Here is a 22,141-nt window from a genome sequence, read left to right as displayed (position 1 = left end):
CTATATATATATATCTATACTATAATGCAAGAAAGGTCTCGGTGTGTGTGCGTGCGTGTGTGAAGCAAATATCTTCCCGACACGGTGCCTGTTCGACCTGAAACTTTGTCAACGGCAAAAAAGATACAAAATGACTTCAGAATCACACTACAAAAAATGCACAAATGACGTAAAACCAAAAAATGTAACAATATTTATTAGGAAGTACACAAAACGACGACAGAAATGCACAAAAATATACAAAGAGGCCCCAAAAACACACAAAATGGCTCCAAAAACACACAAAATGACCCCAAAAAACATATATTACAGAAAAATACACCAAACGACAAGAAAAATATGAAAATGACTCAAAATACAACAAACTAAATATTTATACAAAAAATACACTAAAATGACAACAGACATGCACAAAACTTCATCCAAAAAAAAAAAAGACACAAAATGACTCCAGAATCTCACTACAATGGCAACAGAAAACAATAATTATACAAAAAATGCACAAAAAGACAACCAAAACATACAAAAATACACATAATGATTCCAACAAAAAACCTACATTACAGAAAAATACACCAAATGAAGAAAATATAAAAATTATTTTTTAAAAAACAACACATTCATTATGTGCATGTCTCTGTTATGTAAGTAACTTACAAATTGCAACCCGTTAGCTGCTGAAGAACTTTATTGTGCCTCACACAAAACACACTAGCACACCCACCCCTGCGTGCCGTAAAACCCCGTTGTCTTTTCCAACAGCTCTGATGTCATACGGTCGTAAAACCCACAGTCACAATGGGTGCTGGGGTGACACGTACACAACAGTCTCATAGAATTAATCCAGAGAAATTGCACTCGCTATTTTACTTTGCTTTTAGCGCCGGTGGACAAAATTCATTAAATAATTTATTAACGGTATCATTGCAGTCCAAACAAATCCGACGTCGCACACCCTAGAACAGGGGTGTCCAATTCTGATCCTCGAGGGCCACTATCCAGCATGTTTTAGATGTTTCCCTCTTCCAACACACCTGATTCAAATGATCAACTCCTCATCCAGCTCTGCAGAAGCCTGATAACGATCCTAATCATTTGAATCAGGTGTGTTGGAAGAGGGAAACATCTAAAACATGCTGGATAGTGGCCCTCGAGGACCGGAATTGGACACCCCTGCCCTAGAACTAAGCAGCAGCCATGTTGAAACTCTCAGGGCAGTTTCATCCTGATCCGCAGATATATTTGAGGAACACACACACACACACACACACACACACACACACACAAATGAAGTGAAGCGTTACACATTTCGAGATATCTTTAGCTCTGTAACACTGAGGAGTCTCTAAATCCTCTGAAATGTCCATGAGGAGGTTCTGTGCCCAACACCAGCTAAAGCGAAGAGGCCAAGTTTCAGATGCACAGTTGGAAGCAGCGATTTTGTCATGCCGAACTGCCGTTAGCATAGCCGTTCGCGTCGGATGAGAGTACACTTCCGGGTCACGTACTTTGGCCAATCGGTAATGGAGAAAATGGATGAAGGTGTTCGCTTTTCATTTTTCGTTTTCTGTACGGAAGCAAAAGAGCTTGAATTTGAAAAACAAGACATTTTTTGTTTTTTCATTTTGGTTTTGGAAACAAATATCAAATCATCAATTTTTTTTTCATTTTTCATGTTTTTGTTACATCATGAAAAACGAATGAACGAACGATACAAGGATTGTGCATGTAAACAGACTCATTGGTTCAACCTTAACATCATTGTTTTATTTGTTTGTATTTTTTCATTTCTTAAAAATAAAGTCATAAAAGATAGCTCTGTTTGTGTGTGTGTGTGTGTGTGTGTGTGTGTGTGTGTGTGTGTGTGTGTGTGTGTGTGTGTGTGTGTGTGTGTGTGTGTGTGTGTGTGTGTGTGTGTGTGTGTGTCGTATCTGACCTTTCATGTCTGCAGAGTGGAAAAATGGTTGCGTTATTTCCACTGTGGTATAAAACAAAAACATCAGTACACTTAGAAACCAATCATATCATGTCTAATAGTGGCCCCTCCCACCAGCTGAGAGTACATTACTGTAAGCGCGCAATAACTTAGACTTAAATGCATCACGAACAAAATGCAGATCCTTTATCTTTGGCTGTTGATGCTACGTGTCGTAAGTAAGTAACATTTAAAGAATGTGGCCATTTCAGTGATTTGAACATTCGAATGAATATATTTATTATAATTTGATTCTAAATTTTGTTGCTTTCAAACGTTTTAGTGATTTAACATTGTATGTGATGAGTTGTACTGACTACAAAATCTAAATATTTTGCTGCTGATGATAAGTTCTGTTTTTTATTTATTTATTTTTTCAGGCAGCATCGTTCACTTTCAGACCAGGACTGTTTATGTTAAACAAGATGTGACACTTACTTGTCCTTATGAAAAACTTTCATACGTTTTCTGGATAAGAATTATTTCTGGTCACTTGCCTGAGTTCTTGGGCGGACCAGGGTCCTTTCCAAGATCTAATCGAATCTCCGCAAAAGAAGAGCCTGGAACTTTTGTTCTCCGTATCAGTGAATCTACCCTGAATGATACCGGCCTGTACTACTGTGTGAAAAAAGAGTGGCTAAATTACACATTTGTGACGGGACATTTTATAAAAGTTAAAGGTAATTGAAACATGTCTAGTCTTTGTTTCGTTGGTAAAATGACACCTGTATTACATGTTCATTCAAATATGTTTTCTATGTTCCAGAAACAGAATCTGATATCAGCTCCATCATTCAGGAGCCTCCTACTGTTTATCCAGGAGTCCAAACCTCAGTGAAGTGTTCACTATTATCCAACTCTGAAAATAAAATGTGCTCCAACAGTCCTGCTTTTTACTGGTTTAAATCTGCGTTGGATAAATCCCATCCCAGTTTTATTTACACTCACAATGATGGTGGTGAGGACTGTCACAGCAGTCTGAGGACTCCGTCTGCACAGAGATGTTTCTATAGTTTCTCCAGGAACTTCTCTGATGCAGGGATTTATCACTGTGCTGTGGCTGCATGTGGACACATCCTTTGGGGTCAAGGGACACATCTGAACACTGAAGGTACCTGCAAACATCTGAGCCTATTTTTAAAAAAGGAAAAATGACTTTTACTGATTGTTGGTTTTATTCCTATAGACCTCCATGAGCAGCGTTTGCATTGGTCCATCACAGTACTCTGTGTCATTTGTGCTGCGTTGACCATCACTGTGATTGTTTTAGTCTACTGCATTTGTTCCATGAAGAAGAAAACTTGCACCAGTTGCTGTTGTGGTAAAATAAAATAAAAATCTCACAAATTATGGACATTTTTTAAAAAACATTTTTTATCAAACATATATTTTTTTTAAATATTCACTATTTATTGTTCCTTTTTAAACAGGTATGAGATCAGCCACCAATGACTCCCAAGATCAACAGGTATGGCTTTAAAGACAAAATAATTTACCTCATTTTATTTTTCTGTTTTAACAGTCGGTGTTTTTTTCAACTCAGACAAATGGTGAATCACTGGTTTACTCCACACCAACATTCAGCGGGAGAAAAACTGGCAAAGCAGAGAGAAAAATGGCTCGATTACCAAAGAAGGAAACAATCTACAGTGATGTTTGTGTTCATGTAACTAATCAAGAAATGACAAATTAGGATAGTGATGTAAACTTGGTTACACTTTTATTTTGGAGTCAAAGATTTCACTTTCACACATGTGATGTGAAATGTTAATTGTTTTCTTTTAGAATCAAATATACTCATGTTTGTGTCAGACTACTGTAAATGTACATGTGATAAGTAAAATAGTTTTTTGTGTTGTTGCTTCCTTGAAAAACATTTGAACCATTTTAAAGTCACTCAAAATTTCAATCCAGTGTTACTTATTGCTAGTTTTTATAAATAAAAGGTAACCTTATGAGAGAATAATTTTCATATGATTCCTATGTGATTTTTTCCTTTTTAAAAATGTACATTTTTTTAAATTGGAAATATAAACTTTTTTTTTGTTTATTTGAATATTTAAATATTTAGTTTTAAATTCAGGAATCATTTCGGCTGTCATTGTAGTGTGACTATTTCATTATGGAATTATCTGTTTTTATATATATATATAAATAAATATACTCTTTGTCCAGAGTCAACCACTGCCTTATGCCTGATGTAAATTGGATTTTAAACACCAGACATTGTACAGGATTAAGGAGGCACAGGAGAATAAATAATAAATGTCTGAAAGAGTGAAAATCATAGTATTTGACAAATGAACAAATTGTGAATAAATCAAATCTGTAACTAACCCTTAGAATATTTAAACATGTTAAGTTTTGAATAATTTATTTTAAGACAGAAATTGATAAGGTAGATAGAGAATGACAGCTGTTGTAGCACAGTGATGATTTTATTAGAATGAGAAATTATTCAGTAATGGTGAGGGTTAGTGTTAGTGAGGGTCGACTCAGGAGGTGGGGCTTAGGGGTGGTCTATCCAGTGATTGGCTCTGGTGCGCACGTGACTTGGTGGCTCTGGTGGACAATATTTATAAATAATTTAGTAACTGTATCATTGCAGTCCAAACAAATCCAACGTTGCACTCTCTAAAACCAAGCAGCACCAATTTTGAAACTCTCAGGGCAGTCTGATCCTGATCTCACACTCACACACACTGCTTGCTTTTATAGAGCGATAAAGTCTGTCTCATTGAGCATGACAATACCACACTGTATTAAGTCAGTGTTAGAAGCTTAATCACTGACCAAAGATAAGATGTTTTCTCAAAACTGATCACATGACATTAAAACCCACATGTGGTGGCAGAGAGCTACAGGAGGGAAATGAAACCTGTGCTTATCTGAAGCACAACCAGCTTTTGATTCTAAGTATAAAATCCACTAGTTTCTCACACGTGCTGGCCTAAACTACATTCAAACACCAAAAAAATCAATTAACCTACATCACAATAAAAACACAAATATAAGACCAGCAATGTTGGGTCAAAAACAATGACAATCCACCAAACGTAGCTAACATGATGACAAAGAACATACAGTTACACACATTTATCTAGACATCCGTCTTCTGAGCTGCTTATTATTTTTTTCAGGGTCACAGGGTACATATATTTATTACAGTCAAAAAAATGTCATTGTCCAGAAACAAGATAGATCCTCTAACCAAAAACCAACAAAATCAATCACAATCAATCGCCCATATTGACATAAGAAAGGATACGTTGGATACTGCAGAGTAAAGTTCAAGTGCATTAACTTTGTGAGGGTGAAGGAGGAACACAAACAAACCACGTTGCTCTGCTTTCTACAACCCATGACAGATAGATGACAGTGGATCCAGAGAGGGAGCTAGAAATCCTATCACATATCACCCAGTCTAAGTTTAGCATGTTGTGAACTTGGTCTCAAACTCTACAAAGCAACTGATTCTCATGAAGCTAATAATATCACCAGGTGGGAGCAAGCTTATGAACAGAAGAAAGAGAGGTGAGGGAATGCAGAAGGAACAGGTGGAGAACCAAGTGTATGTCAGTGCAGGTGAGCTGCAGAGGTTTTATTAGCCTAATTTGTCATCTTAATGCACCATCCACCACCAAGACTGCAGTATGTATCTGTGATACTAGAAATAAAACTACCACGCTCCCCCCTCCCCTTCCTGTTTCCTTGTAAACGTGCACAACTGTGAGTTTTTTTTTTTGCTAACTCATCTTTTTTTTTTTTTTTTTTTTTTTTTTTTTTTTTTTTTTTTCTTTTCTCTTGTCTGCACATTCTGTCGAAGGTTAACACTACAAGAAGTGCAATCTTTTAACAGCAATGGATATTTTGTTATTGCAATTAAATAAATTTATTTATTTCATTGCATAATTGTGACCATCACCAGCCCTCCCTAGGGAAGGGTAAGAAATACTTTATTAAAGGGAGGATGTAAAAAAAGAGAGGGCAGTGTTACACCAAGGTGAGGGGTTGGAGAGGGGTGGGGAAGTTAACAGGGAAGAGGAATACAAGATAGGAAATGGAATGGGTGGGGAGTAGTCGATAGATTTCAAGTGATGCGATGTGAAATTGTGGTTGTGTATATTGTGCTTATTGTTGAGTTATCAAGCCAGTTTGGTGACCAGTGTGCGGCTTAGGAATAATGGTGGTGGCTGTGAGCAGAGGAAGAAGTGAGTGGAAATTCCACAAAACAGGTATTTGGGAACAACGTGTCTGTGGTTGAGCCCAGTATGAGTGTTATCCCACAGCCCAAGGCCAGTGCATCCATGACAAATGTATTTCCAAGAACCGCCACTGCAAAACCCACGAGCCGCCCCCGGGCCCCGGAAGCAGCCAGGCCAGCAGCAAGAGCGGGCAATCCGGGGGCCCCCGGCGACCACCACACGGCCAAGCAGCCCCCCGAACGCCCCAAAGATCCCAAACCGAGAGGCAACCATCGCCCCCCCCATACACACCCGAGAAAGCCCCAAGGAGCCAAGGACCCAGCGCACCACGCCACCAATCCAACCCCCAAGACCCAGACCCCCAACCCAATCCCCCCCCCCCCCCCACACCCCCGCGCCCAACCCCCCGAGGGGAGGGCCCAGAGAGCTCCCCGCCCGAGACCCCAGCGGAGGAGCCGAAGCCCACGCCCAGCAGACGACCAGAGCCACGCCGAACGGGCAGCCGGCGGGCACCCGCCGCCGGGCCCAGAGCCAGCAGGGACCCGACCCCAGGCCAGAGGGACCCGGAATGAACGCAGCACCAGGAGCAGCCCGCCCAGGGAGGACGACCACACCCCAAGCCGCATAAGGCACCAGGGGGCCGCCGGGAGTCTCCCCGTCGGCCCCCAGGCACCCCAACCTAGCCCCCCATGGCGCCCCAAATCACCTATTGTTGATGTCGCCCGCGCCACGGGCTTTATTTTTTTTATTTATTTTTTTTTTTTTTAAAAGCCAGGGCCCCCTCCAAGGGCCAAGCCAGACCGCCTTGCCGGGATGTGGCTCCCTGTGCATCCCCAGCACCCTGCCTCACGGGGCACTGCCCAAGCAGGGGCCGTACCATTAGGTATGCAAGGGCGCGGCACGCGGCACCCGCCCCGAAAGACCCCCGCCAGGACCGGCCCGGCCAGCCAGCCAATCACCCCGGGCCCCAGGAGCACCCCCCGGGACCAGGACCCCCCAAGGGCAAGTCCCCGGGCCAAGCCCCCCGGGACGCACCCCCCACCCCCGCCCAGGACCCGGCCACAGCCCAGCAGGACCGCACAGCCCCGGACAGCCCAAGGCCAGCAGCCCAGGGCCCGCCGCCCCCCGGGCAGCGCCAGCCACGGAGCAGCGCCACCCACCGGCCCGCGAGCAACCGGCGATCCCCACCGCGGGGACGGAGGCACCCCAAAGGCACGCATCAAGTGCGGAACCGCAGCCCCGAGCCAAAGATGCCCCGGACCCACCCACCAGTCCGCAGATGGCAGGACAGACCCACCAGGCGGCCGACAGCAACCTCCACCACCGGAACAGCTAGCGCCGCCCCCCAGTAAACAGCATCGCTCCGAGGCACCTAGCAACCCCGCCCCAACCCCGGTGAGGACACCAGCACACCCCCAGCACACCCACCCCCCAAACCGGCGAGGCAGGCCGCCCCAGGCCCGCACACCGCGGGGCCCGCCCCCAAGGCCACCAGCCGACGAAACAAGCACCAAGCCTCACCCAAGGGGAGGAAGCGTCCCCGCGCTCCACCAGGCCGACACCGCCCGGAAAGACCCCGCAAGGAGAGACCCCAGCAAAGCCCCCCCGAGACCCACCGCCACGCCCGACCACACCATCCTGATGTATTTTCACTCTATGTAGTGGCCCAGCCACCAACAGAGGGGCCAGGCCCCCACCGGAGAGGCCCAAATATGTGAGCCAACCCACCACCCTGTTATGGTGCCTCTCCATTCCCCAATGGAGAGGCACTTCCCTATCCCCTGTGTGAGTGTGTGTGTTCAGTGAATGTATGGGGTGTAATTAAAAGAAGGGGGATGGAGGGGAGCGGTGCTCCCCATCCTACTTCTGTGGATATACGTGTATGTGGTGTAATAGGCCGGAGGGTGTAAGTGAGGGTACACCCTCCGGGGGGTGGCATGTTGAGGTGTGATTAAAATTGGAGGGATTAGTAGGGTAACTAGAGGTGGGAGTGCCGCCCCCATGCCACTACATAGTGACACAGGTGGCGGCCCCCTCCACCCCCAGTCCCACCATCCAGCCCCCCAAGGGTTGGGTATGGGTGTGTGGTGCATATTGTGAATGGGCCAGACCAGCTGGGAGTGAGGTGAAGTGTACATGTAGGAGGACTGTCCGGTGCGAGCCGGGCCCGTCCGCGTGGCGGGCCACGCGAGATGGTAGATGGTGCAGACGGGCAAGCGGCACTGTGGGCCCCGGAGCAGCAAAGCCGGAGACCCCCCCCACGGCACCCCCCAGACTGCGACGGCCCCGCGGAGCACAGCGGCACCCCCCACCCCCGGGCGCAGCCAGGCACCAACCCCGTCCCCCGGTGCCCCAGGGAGCGACCCCCGCCGCACGCCGGCCCAGAGCGACGCCCCCCCGCCGCCAAGGAGAGCGGCCGAGCAGGGGGGAGGCCCGTGCCCGCACCAGGGCCAGCACAGGCCCACCCGGCGCCACGACACAACACCCTCCACCGGAAAGCGGCCCCGGCCCCCCCGACGAAAGAGGACACCATCCATCGCCAAGCAGGGCCACCCCGCCAGCCACGGACCGGCAAGCCCGAGTACCGAAGCACCCCCAGCCCGGTACCGCCATCCCACACCAACGGCGCCAGAAGAGCCCCCCCCCCCCCCCACGGAGGGGACCCCCGACGACCCACGCACCGGCACGAGACACCCCCCCGACGCCAGCGCACCCCGGACGACAGCGGGCCCCAGGCCATCAGCCCCGCCCCACCCAAGGCTGCGCAGCGCCACCACGAGCCGCGGCCGGTCCCCGGGCAGATGACAGGAGAGCACGCCCCCGGACACCCAGACCACGGATCCACCCCCGGGACACCCCCGCCCCGGAATGGCGCCCACGGCGCCCGGTGCGCCCAGCCAGCAGACCAGCCAATCCCGACGCAAATCCACCAGGCCAAGAGCCACGCGCCGCGCCCCCGCACACCCACCCAACATGACCCCCGGGGAGGCCCCATAGCACCCCCCACCCCACACCCCCAGCCGTACTGGCCACACCGGAGGGGGGCCCCGCCCGGCCCGTCACGCAAGCGACATCCCTGGCGAAGGCGCGCCCCAGGGAGCCAAGCCGAGGACCCGCAAGGGCCGACGGAGCAACCCACGGCCACACCCCGCCACCCAGCAACCCAGGAGGCAATCGCCGACCCCGTGCAGCAGCCACCCCCAAAGCCGCCCACACCCCGGATCCCCCCGGACCGGAGCCACGGACCCCACCACCCCAGGCCCCCCAACGGGACCACCCCCCAGCCAACCCATCCGGCACGGCACCGCCCGCCCCCCAGGCGGGAGCAACAGCCCCCCCACCAGCCCCCAGGCAAACGGGAGCCCCCCAAACCCAGCCCAACTGGATGGCGGGCGCAAGAGCAAAGGAGGAGGGGGGGGAGGACGAGACAGGGGGACAGGGAGCAAGGGGAAGGAGCGGCAGAGGAGCACGCAGGGCCCCAGCCCCAGAGGCCAACCAGATGCGCATGCAAGGGGCAACAGCGCCAAATCGAACAGCCCTGGGACCCTGTGAACACCCAGAAGGAATGCACACCCGCGCCGAGGCAGCCAGGCACCCCGGCAACCCTCCCCAGCCAACCCGGCCAGGACTACCCCAGAGGCCCAAAGGCGGCCCAGGCCTACAGTTGGACTAGTGCGTTAGTAAAAAGTGGTGCTGGCAGTCGCTTGCAGGCTAGATCATGAGGCTTTAAAAATTTAGATTTAATGCAATTAAAAAAGGAGTCCAACGCTCCTCAAAGCACATTATTTTTTTTTGTTTTCTGAGAGCAGACATCTTTTCCATGGAGATAAATTCTGTGAGGAGATTTTGCCATTGGTTTATGTTTAAGGATTTTTTGTCTTTCCAATTTAGTAATATTGTTTTTTTTGCTATGGCTAGTGCCGCAAGGATTGATTGTGATCGGTTTGCGGGAAGTTGAAGCATTGTCAGGTCTCCTATCAGACAAAGATTTAGAGATAAAGGAATTCTGCAGTCCAAAATGGAGGACAGTTTTTCAGTAATTAGAATCCAAAAGTGTTGCACTGGGGAGCAAAGCCATAAGGCATGTAAATAGGAATCCGCTGTATTCTGGGTGCACTGAGAGCAGATGTCTGTTGGGGAGAAGCCCATTTTATGCATTTTCTGTTGGGTAATGTGGGATCTGTGGAGGACCTTGTATTGAATTAGCTGAAGATTTGTGTTTTTCGTCATCTTAAAAGTATTACGACAAATTTCTGTCCAGAAATCAATGCTCGGGGTGATTGAGAGTTCGGCCTCCCACTTAGCGATTGGTAAGTAATTACAGTTGGTGATCGAGAGAGCTCTGTATATTTTTGAGAGTTTTTTTTGATTTTGTTGAGATTTTTTTCATATATATAGCCAGTTCTGGAGGTTGTAAAGTAGTTAAGTCTAGTGGAGTAGTTTTCTTTATTGTTTCTGTTACTTGAAGGTACTGTAGAAAGTTACATTTATTTATACCGAAAGCTTGGGTTAGATTATTATATGTCCTAAGCTTGTCATTTTCAAAGAGGTCTTGGAGATGAGTGATTCCACTCTCTTCCCATGTCTTCAGATAAAGTGGTGTTTTTTTATTTTTAAAGTCGGGGTTGTGCCAGATTGGAGACAGTATACTAGTTTTTAATTGAACATTTGTGATGTCCAGGGCTTTCCACCATGCAGTCAGTGTGGAGGCAATTAGTGGGTTTTTAAAGCAGTTGTGATGTTTGAGGGTCGCAGTGATAAAAGGGAGATCAGAGAGTTTAATGTGTTTGCAGTCTAACTGTTCTATTTCTAGCCAGGTGTTGTAGTAATCTTTTGGTTTTAGCCATTCTGTTAAATATAATATTTGGTTTGCTAAGTAATAATGCATGAAATTAGGGGCTTCTAAACCACCCTCGTCTTTGTTTTTTTGAAGGGTTGAAAGGCTTATTTTAGGTTTTTTATTTCTAGCATAGAATTTTGTAGTTGCAGAGTCTAATCTTTGAAACCATTGTTTTGGTGGTTTTAGTGGTATCATTGAGAACAGGTAGTTTATTTAGGTAAGATTTTCATTTTAACTGAGGCTATCCTGCCAAGTAGTGAGATGGGGAGATTGTTCCATCTCCGCAGATCTTCTGTGACTTTGTCCAACATCGGATCATGATTTAGTTTAATTAATTCATTTAAGTTTGGTGATATATTTAAGCCTAGATATCTAATTGTATTTGTGGTGGAGGGGTGTTGTGGATTTTGGTTTGCAGGATTCCATGAATTTTTTGTCAAAGGGAGGATTGATGATTTTGTCCAGTTAATGGAATAGTCTGATAATTTAGAGAAGCTGTTTATTAGATTAAATACTTCCTCCAAAGAGGATTGTGGTTCTTCCAAATAGAGTAAGATGTCATCCGCGTAAAGATTAATTTTGTGTTCCGAGATGGATGAGTGGATTCCTTTAATAACAGAGTTCTGACGTACAGTTGCTGCGAGAGGTTCAACGAATATTGCAAAAAGCAAAGGTGAGAGTGGGCAGCCTTGTCTGGTTCCCCTCTGCAGTGTGAAGCTTTGGGATGTTATTTTGTTTGTGGTTACTGAAGCCTTAGGTTTATTGTACAGGGTGGAGATCCATTGGATGAATGATTCTCCGAAGCCAAATTTGCCAAGGACAGCTAGGAGGAACGACCAGTTGACTCTATCAAATGCTTTTTCTGCATCGAGTGACAAGATTATTTTTTTCCTTTTAGAGTTCTGTGCCATGTTGATCATATTAAACAGTCTTCTCACATTGTCTGTGGAGTGTCTATTTTTAATAAATCCTGTCTGGTCTTGGTGTATAATTGACTGTACTACTTTCTCTAACCTGGATGTGAGTGCTTTGGAAATAATTTTTAAGTCTGTGTTAATAAGTGAGATGGGACGATAGCTTGAGGGTAATATGGGGTTTTTGTCTGGTTTAAGTAACAATTTAATGTTCGCTGTATTCATGTGACCTCCTACATGCCCTTTATTTTTGATCTCTGTTACTACTCTGAAAAATAGTGGAGCCAGCATTGACCAGAAATGTTTTAGGAATTCAGCAGGGAACCCATCTGGACCTGGTGCTTTGCCTGTTGACATGCTGTCTAAAGCATTTTGTAATTCTTGTAAGGTTAATGGTGAGTCTAAGGTGGTTTTCTGATCTATAGTGAGCTGTGGTAGGTTTAGTTTATTAAGAAAGGTTTTAATATCTTCCGGGTCAGGGTTTAAATTTGATGAGTATAAGTTTTGATAATAATCATGAAAGATGTTATTAATGTCCTGAGGTAAGTTTAAAGTTTGACCTGCATTATCAGAAATTGCTGCTATAAAGGAATTTTCTTTATTGTGTTTGAGCTGATTTGCTAAATATTTGCCTGATTTATTATTGTAGTCAAAGTTTTTGTATCTTAATTGTTGCAAAATGAAGTCGGTTTTTTTAGATAAGATGATATCCAGATTAAGTTTTGTATTTTGGAGTTTTTCCCATAAAAGTTCAGACGGGTTAGCTGCGTATTCTTCCGTAAGTTTTTTGATCTTTTCTTCAGTTGTTTTTTCTGTTATCTGTTCCTGTTTTTTCTTAAAAGAAGAGTATGATATAATCTTCCCTCTAATGACAGCCTTGCCAGTTTCCCAGAGTAAGGACGGTGATATTTCCGGGGAGTCGTTTGTCAATAGAAAGTCCTCCCATTCTTTTCTTATAATTTTTTCAAATTTACTGTCATTAAGTAATGAGGTGTTAAAGCGCCATAGAGAGGATACTTTCTGATTAGAGTCACACTGCAGGGAGAGGGATATTGGGGCATGATCGCTAATAATTATAGGATGTATTTTAGAGGACATCTTATGTATGATGGAATTATTTGAAAGAAAAAAGTCAATTCGGGAGAAGGATTTATGCACGGGGGAGAAGAAGGTATATTCCTTTTTAGTTGGGTTATTCAGTCTCCATACATCTCCTATTCCAAGATCTTCCATGTAATCCATTAATACTTTAGCGGATCGAGATGGTTTTGTATTTGAGCACTTACTAGATCTGTCCAATGATGTGTTGAGCACCAGATTGAAGTCACCTCCGATGATTAAAGATGAGTCTGCAGAAAGGTCTGAAAGCTCTGAGAAAATTCTATGGAAAAAATCAGGGTCATCATTATTGGGGGCATTTGCTAACTCATCTTGGCGACTTTTTTATTTAGAAATGACAGAGAGAAAAACTGAGACTGATATGTGACTTTTTCTTGTGTTATTACTTAATTTTCTGATATTTTACTGACTGAAAGCAGGTATCACTCTGTAGTTACTGTTGTAAGGTTTTTCTCTACTTTCTTCCTGGATCTTTCAATTGAACAGTTCTGAAGACAAATGACAATAGTATAATTTCACTGCAAAGTTTAGTTAGACTAAGTTCACCCACAGGTGGCCAGGAAAACATCTGTGTTTCTCCATTTTCTGTGCATCTCCATCTATCTCTGTGTACGTGTATCTGAGTATCTTCATTGCTGGACCCTCCTTGTACCAGGAGGAGTTTGGTACAAATGTGTCTTAGCCATATATCACAGTACAGTCTAGCTCCCATATGCTGCTGACCTTGAGGTTATGTGAACACTTCACAGTTGTGTGATTGTTCAAACCAAACTAACAGAGTTTCAGGGCCGATCAGACACACATTGAAAAATACAAAAATAACTTTTTAATGTCCTCAATGAGCAGCGGGTGCTGCCCCTCCCCCCTCCCCCGTCACAAAGCTTATAGATGGTGAGGTTCACAGCAGCCCCATTCTGCAGCAATCCCAGCTGCAGGTCAGAGCAGACCCACACTACTCCACATCCAGACTGTAAAGTAAATGCGCATTTCCACTCTACCTTGGATAAGGTTGTCCAAGGTTTACACGCTTTTTTGCCAATTCTGCGTTTGTATCTTCACTACCAATAGGACGTAAACACGCTTTGTCTTTTGTTGAGCAGCCAATAGTAAAACCTTAAAGAGTTCAAGGACCATTTGGTTTGTAAAAAGAAAGAGTGTCACGCTGCTTGTTTTCTAAACTTCAAATACAAAGCCAAGAAAAGGCGCAGAGGTCCAGAGTCCTCTCAGAACACTTTGAATTACAATATGCTCAAAGGTTATTGTGGATTTTTGACAAAATTATGCAAAAAAAAAAAACTGGTTCATCCAGACTGAAAAATTAATTGCATCTGATCTCTCCACCTTGGATATGTTTCTCCTCGAGTTACTTTTGATTTATCCCATCTGTTCTCACTCTGCCTCTGAAAATTAATAAATTGGTCAGATCTCTGATTGGCTGAAAAATTGCGTCACGCGCCTGGATTTCTGAACCTCATCTATAGAGCCTAGAGAAGATGTACTGTCCTTTTAGATCACTGTGGATTAAAATATGCTCAAAGGTAATTTGGTATTTTTGACCAAATGAAGCCAAAAAAAATGGAAACTTGAGACCTGATAAAGGCAATCATATTACTTCACTGATATCTGAAACTTCAGTAATCAGAAATGCTTTATTGTGTATGTGAACAGGCTCATCGGTTTAACCTCAACATCATTGATTTATTTGTGTTTTTTCATTTCAAGAAAATGAAGTCATAAAAAATAGCGCTCTCTTTCCCTGTGTGTGTGTGTGTGTGTGTGTGTGTGTGTGTGTGTGTGTGTGTGTGTGTGTGTGTGTGTGTGTGTGTGTGTGTGTGTATGTGTGTGTGTGTGTGTGTGTGTGTGTGTGTGTGTGTGTGTGTGTGTGTGTGTGTGTGTGTGTGTGTGTGTGCGCGTGTGTGTGTGTGTGTGTGTGAGTGTGTGTGTGTGTGTGTGTTTGTGTGCGCGTGTGTGTGCGCGTGTGTGTGTGTGTGTGTGTGTGTGTGTGTGTGTGTGTGTGTTATAGACATGTCTATGGAGTGGAAAATTGGTTGAGTTATTTCCATTGTGGTAGAAGAAAAAAAAAACATCAACACTCACAAACCAATCATATTGTGTCTAATAGTGGCTCCTCCCACTTACTGAGAGTACTTTACTGTAAGCGCAATAAAGCGTAAAAGCATTATGAACAAAATGCAGATCTTTTATCTTTGGCTGTTGATGCTCCGTGTTGTAAGTAAGTAAACTTTAAGAATGTTTTTAATTCAGTGTTTTCAACATTAGAATTAATACATTTATTGTAATTGGATTGTAAACTTTATTTGTGTAAAGTAAGTTTTTTATCATGAGTTTCTGACTTTCTTCTTGTGTTTTATTTTGGTTTTTGATTTAGTTTTTTCTTCTTTTCTTCAGGCAGTTTTCAGTTGGAGACATTGACTGTGGATGTTAAACAAAATGTGACTCTTACTTGTGATCGTCTAAAACATTCACCTGATAAAAAATTGTTCTGGATTAGAATTATTTCTGGGCACTTTCCTGAATTCTTGGGAGGAACATATTCTTTTGATGATGAAGAAATTGATGGAAAATCTTACAAAATCCTCGTATCAAAACAAGAGCCTGGAACCTTTGTTCTCCGTATCAGTGAAGCTAAGCTGAATGATACCGGCCTGTACTACTGTGTGAAAAATGAGTGGCTAAATTGGACATTTGTGACGGGACATTTTATAAAAGTTAAAGGTAATTGAAACATGTCTAGTCTTTGTTTAATTGGAAAAATGACGCCTGTATTACATGTTCATGCAAATATGTTTTCTATGTTCCAGAAACAGAATCTGATATCAGCTCCATCATTCAGGAGCCTCCTACTGTTTATCCAGGAGTCCAAACCTCAGTGAAGTGTTCACTATTATCCAACTCTGAAAATAAAATGTGCTCCAACAATCCTGCTTTTTACTGGTTTAAATCTGCGTTGGATAAATCCCATCCCAGTTTTATTTACACTCACAATGATGGTGGTGAGGACTGTCACAGCAGTCTGAGGACTCCGTCTGCACAGAGATGTTTCTATAGTTTCTCCAGGAACTTCTCTGATGCAGGGATTTATCACTGTGCTGTGGCTGCATGTGGACACATCCTTTGGGGTCAAGGGACACATCTGAACACTGAAGGTACCTGCAAACATCTGAGCCTATGTTTAAAAGAGGAAAAATGACTTTCACTGATTGTTGTTTTTTATTCCTATAGACCTCCATGAGCAGCGTTTGCATTGGTCCATCACAGTACTCTGTCTCATTTGTGCTGCGTTGATCATCACTGTGATTGTTTTAGTCTACTGCATTTGTTCCATGAAGAAGAAAACATGCACCAGTTGTTGTTATGGTAAGAAGTAAAAAAAAATATCCCAAAAACTATGATGAACATTGTTAATATATTATATAATTTTTGTTTAATATCTAATATTTCTCAAAATGCCAAAAGGTGTTGGATCAGCCAGTGGTGATCTCCACGGTCAGTGGGTAAGGTGTTAATAAAAGCTTAATGATTTTTTTTATTCCCCGTTTTCTGTAAGAAAATCAAAACTGTAAATTCAAACATAACTTTTTCTAAACGTTATTTTTTTCCAGGGAGACGAGGATCCACAGGTTTACTCTGCTTCAGTCTTCAACAAAACAAGTTGGCAACAAGGAAGAATCTACACTATTGTAGTGTTTCAGCAAACTTCTACCTGCAAATTGAATGACCCACTGAAAAAGGCAGTGTTCAGCCTGAAACAGATTTGATGTTCAGTTTAACATTCATACTCATTTATTTTGATATTCATTGCTGTTCTTTAGTCTGTATGTCTATGCTTTAGGTCTGTTATTCATGTCAACTGCTTTAAAAATATTAGCTTAAACATTTGTATTTTACTCATAATTTTGATTTTTAAATGTTTCTTACTTTAGAAATAATTGCATTTATTTTCAATAAATTGATCAATGATGTGAATAAATGTGGGGTTGTTAAATCTGTCCTGCTATGAGCTGATAATCTTTTTAAGATTTTAACTACCATGTATGATGAGTAAAGAAACTTAAATTCCTGATCATGTTACAAAAAAAAAAAAAAAAAAAAAAAAAAAAAAAACGAGGGGTGGATTTTATTTTATATAGTGGAGTGGTGCCTAGTGGTTATTGATGCTGGGCTTGTAATCAGAAGGTTTCTGGTTTGAATCTCACCTGGGCCAACAGCTTAAAATATTTACACTTTTTGTTCATTTTTCATCTTACTAATATGTGCATTAATATTTGTACAAGGCGTACTGTACTGTACATGCATCTGTGGAGGAGGAGAAAACCAGCACCACTGAGCACATACTGTAGATGAAGGAATGGAGTTGTATCTTGAAGGAGACATTATGCCCCAAAGTTCACAACTATTGGAAAAATATTTTTAGAATATTGAAATCCTTAAAATTCAACTAGTTCCTGATTTAAATATGATCATTCTAGGAATATCAGACACTGTAACACTAAACAATTCTCAGAAGTGTTTTCTTTCTTCCAGCATTATCACTACCAAGAAGTTGCTTCTCACACAGTGGAAAAAGAAAGAACCTCCACATATAAAAATATGTCTTGATGAAATTATAAATTTCCATTTCTTCAAGACCCTGTTAACCTTAATATCTCTAATGTATCATTATAATCCATATGATAGTTTGATCAGTTGATGGATAGATGGGTGGGTGGGTGGTCCTCTTCCTCCCCAGTGTCTTATTTTACCCAGAGCCGTATAGAGAGAGAGTTGTGACAACAGAAATCCAAAATGTTTGACCGTCACGTGATTCATGTAAGACTGAATTTAGTCACAGAAGTTATTGGTGGGCAATTCAAATCCATTGACATAACTGGGATTTTTTTAAATTTATTGTCAATAACTGCATTGATTGACAACATTTTTACAGTTCACCATCATATGTATGTGTATACAATATATGTAGTTCCATAAATAGTTTTTTCCCTAACGTAAATTTGTATTAAGGATTAGTGTAAACAGCGAGCTTACTTGCTTTTTTGATGTAGCTAAGGCCAACATTAAATTTGTTAAAAAATGTGATATGTATTGTATACAGTATGTTTTTATTTGAATTTTCTTTAATTGTAAGTCATTTCCTGTGTATTTGGTATTTCCTTATTTTTCAGTGTATTTTCAGTGTATTTGTTGTTATTTTGTGAGTTTCTTTGAGTCAAGTTGTCTGTGTATTTAAGGGAGCTTAATAATTGATGTCATCATTTGTTCATATGTATTGTATACAGTTTGTATTACTTATATTTTTTTTAATTTTCTCAAAAAAAAAAAGAAAAAGGGGTCATTAAAAAACACCACACAACAATGGGTTTGGATAAGTCATGTGTGTGTGTGTGTGTGTGTGTGTGTGTGTGTGTGTGTGTGTGTGTGTGTGTGTGTGTGTGTGTGTGTGTGTGTGTGTGTGTGTGTGTGTGTGTGTGTGTGTGTGTGTGTGTGTGTGTCTGTGTGTGTGTGTGTTGTATCTGACCTTTCATGTCTGCAGAGTGGAAAAATGGTTGAGTTATTTCCACTGTGGTATAAAATAAAAACATCAGTACACTTAGAAACCAATCATATCATGTCTAATAGTGGCCCCTCCCACCAGCTGAGAGTACATTACTGTAAGCGCGCAATAACTTAGACTTAAATGCATTACGAACAAAATGCAGATCTTTTATCTTTGGCTGTTGATGCTCCGTGTTGTAAGTAAGTAAAATTTAAAAAATTTGGCCAATTCGATTTGAATATTAGAATACGAATATCTATTGTAATTTGATTCTAAAGTTGGTTGTTTTCAAATGTTAAGTGATTTAACATTGTATATAAAGAGTTGTACTAACGACAAAGTGTATTGATTTTGCTGTTGATGATGAGTTCAAATTTTGGGTTTTTTCAGGCAGCATCGTTCACTTTCAGATCAAAACTGTCCATGTTAAACAAGATGTGGCACTTACTTGTGCTTATCAAGAACCTTCAAACATATTCTGGATAAGAATTATTTTGGGTCACTGGCCTGAGTTCTTGGGCGGAACAAAGGTCCCTGCAAGATCTGATCACATCACAACAAAACAAGAGCCTGGAACCTTTGTTCTCCGTATCAGTGAAGCTAAGCTGAATGATACCGGCCTGTACTACTGTGTGAAAAATGAGTGGCTAAATTGGACATTTGTGACGGGACATTTTATAAAAGTTAAAGGTAATTGAAACATGTCTAGTCTTTGTTTAATTGGAAAATTGACGCCTGTATAACATGTTTATTCAAATATGTTTTCTATGTTCCAGAAACAGAATCTGATATCAGCTCCATCATTCAGGAGCCTCCTACTGTTTATCCAGGAGTCCAAACCTCAGTGAAGTGTTCACTATTATCCAACTCTGAAAATAAAATGTGCTCCAACAATCCTGCTTTTTACTGGTTTAAATCTGCGTTGAATAAATCCCATCCCAGTTTTATTTACACTCACAATGATGGTGGTGAGGACTGTCACAGCAGTCTGAGGACTCCGTCTGCACAGAGATGTTTCTATAGTTTCTCCAGGAACTTCTCTGATGCAGGGATTTATCACTGTGCTGTGGCTGCATGTGGACACATCCTTTGGGGTCAAGGGACACATCTGAACACTGAAGGTACCTGCAAACATCTGAGCCTATTTTTAAAAGAGGAAAAATGACTTTTACTGATTGTTGGTTTTATTCCTATAGACCTCCATGAGCAGCGTTTACATTTGTCCATCACAGTACTCTGTCTCATTTGTGCTGCGTTGATCATCACTGTGATTGTTTTAGTCTACTGCATTTGTTCCATGAAGAAGAAAACATGCAGCAGTTGCTGTTATGGTAAGAAGTAAAAAAAAATATCCCAAAAACTATGATGAACATTATTAATTTATTATATAATTTTTGTTTAATATCTAATATTTCTCAAAATCCCAAAAGGTGTTGGATCAGCCAGTGGTGATCTCCACGGTCAGTGGGTAAGGTGTTAATTTTGTGTGATTTTTTTATTCCCCGTTTTCTGTATGAAAATCAAAGCTGTAAATTCAAAAATAAACTTTATTTTTTTCCAGGGAGACGAGGATCCACAGGTTTATTCTGCTTCAGTCTTCAACAAAACAAGTTGGCAACAAGGAAGAATCTACACTGTTGTAGTGTTTCAGCAAACTTCTACCTGCAAATTGAATGACCCACTGAAAAAGGCAGTGTTCAGCCTGAAACAGATTTGATGTTCAGTTTAACATTCATACTCATTTATTTTGATATTCATTGCTGTTCTTTAGTCTGTATGTCTATGCTTTAGGTTTGTTATTCATGTCAATTGCTTTAAAAAAAAAAACATTTGCTTTTTACCTCCAATTTTGATTTTTAAATGTTTCTTACTTTACAAATAATTGCATTTACTTTCAATAAATTGATCAATGATGTGAATTAGTGTGGGGTTGTTAAATTTGTCCTGATATGAGCTGATAATCTTTAAGATTTTCACTACCATGTATGATGAGGAAATAAACCTAAATGGTGGATTTTATTTTATATAGAGGAGTGGTGCCTAGTGGTTAAAGATGCTGGGCTTGTAATCAGAAGGTCTCTGGTTTGAATCTCACCTGGGCTAACAGCTTAAAATATTTTCACTTTTTTCAACTTACTATTATGCAGTGTTTGGAAAAACGGCGTTTAAAATAACGGCGTTTAAAATAACGGCGTTTGTTTTTCAGTAACGGGGTAATCTAACTAATTACTTTTTACACCGTTACAACGCCGTTATTGTTACTGAACGTTAAATGCGGTGCGTTACATGTATTGATTGAATAAACTTTTATCCGAAAGCATCCCCGGCTTCATACTCAGCTGTTGTGAGGAGGTGGGTTAAAAACAAGGTGAGCGATTATGATTGGCTAAGGCGACGTGACAGCACACGTTAAGGCCAACATTAGTTTGGTTAAAGAATACATGTTAAAATGTATTGGATACAGTTTGTATTACTTTGAATTTTCTTAATTTCCTTAAAAAAAGGATCATTAAAAACACCACACGTTAATGGGTTTAGATACGCTTATAATAATAATAATATATAATATGATTATTTAAATGTATAAAGTGCATCACAAACTGTCTCATCTGCAGTAGCTTCAACGCGCTACAACAGTCAACTACTCACTTAACTTCAGGGACAAAATGTGAGGCTCCATGAGCCGCCATTACTGTAAAAAACAACCATTGGAGTGAACAGAGTTGTTGCATCTCTCTGGATGTTGTTAATTTTAGTTCGTGGTATTGTTTGTTGCCTGTTTTACTTGAAGAAAAGAAGAGCACACAAAAGTTATTTAATTGCATACTTATAGTGTATATTTAAATACTGTCTAAAATGTTCTAATAAAAACATTTTAAACAGAAGGTCTTTCCCAGTCGTTCCAGTTTGCACACATGAAACAAAAGCAAAACACCTGCATCACACCTGAGTTTCAAAGATAGAAACATATTCTGAGAAGCTGCTGTAAGACACTCATTGCCACATGAAGTCAATCAGAACTGAGAATATATAAAACTAAAAATCAGAAAATAAATGTTTAATTATGTTATTGTTATGACCTCAACATGATCACCCTATTTGTTGTTGTATTTGTTTGTCTTTCCAGCTTTATTTAAAATAATAATTAAAACAGTAACTAAACCCTGAGGTTTAGGGTGACGTGTGTCTGGGCTGGAAATTCAAAAGATGTCTTGATTATGGGCGAGGCTCCTGGAGCAGAGGAAACATGCCCAGTCATTCTCTGAAATATTCCATAATCAACCTGTGGTCGCCTGGAATGAAAATGGGGTTACCTGAAATGTCTAGTATTAGGTAAAAAACATATGTTTTAATATTAATATTTGTTTCATCAAATTGGGGTCATGACCCAAAAGTCACTCTACCTCTCGAGTCATAATTCTCTCAATCCAAGATGGTGACAGGTGCTTGTTTTTATTGGAGGGGCGTGGCCAATAGTGGTGGTTTATAAACTGCCTCCAAAATGTCATCAAATTCCATCTCAGCCAATCACAG

Source organism: Gouania willdenowi, chromosome 10 (genome assembly GCF_900634775.1).
Source record: "Gouania willdenowi chromosome 10, fGouWil2.1, whole genome shotgun sequence".
Lineage (NCBI taxonomy): Eukaryota > Metazoa > Chordata > Actinopteri > Blenniiformes > Gobiesocidae > Gouania > Gouania willdenowi.
This window is presented reverse-complemented; position numbering follows the sequence as displayed.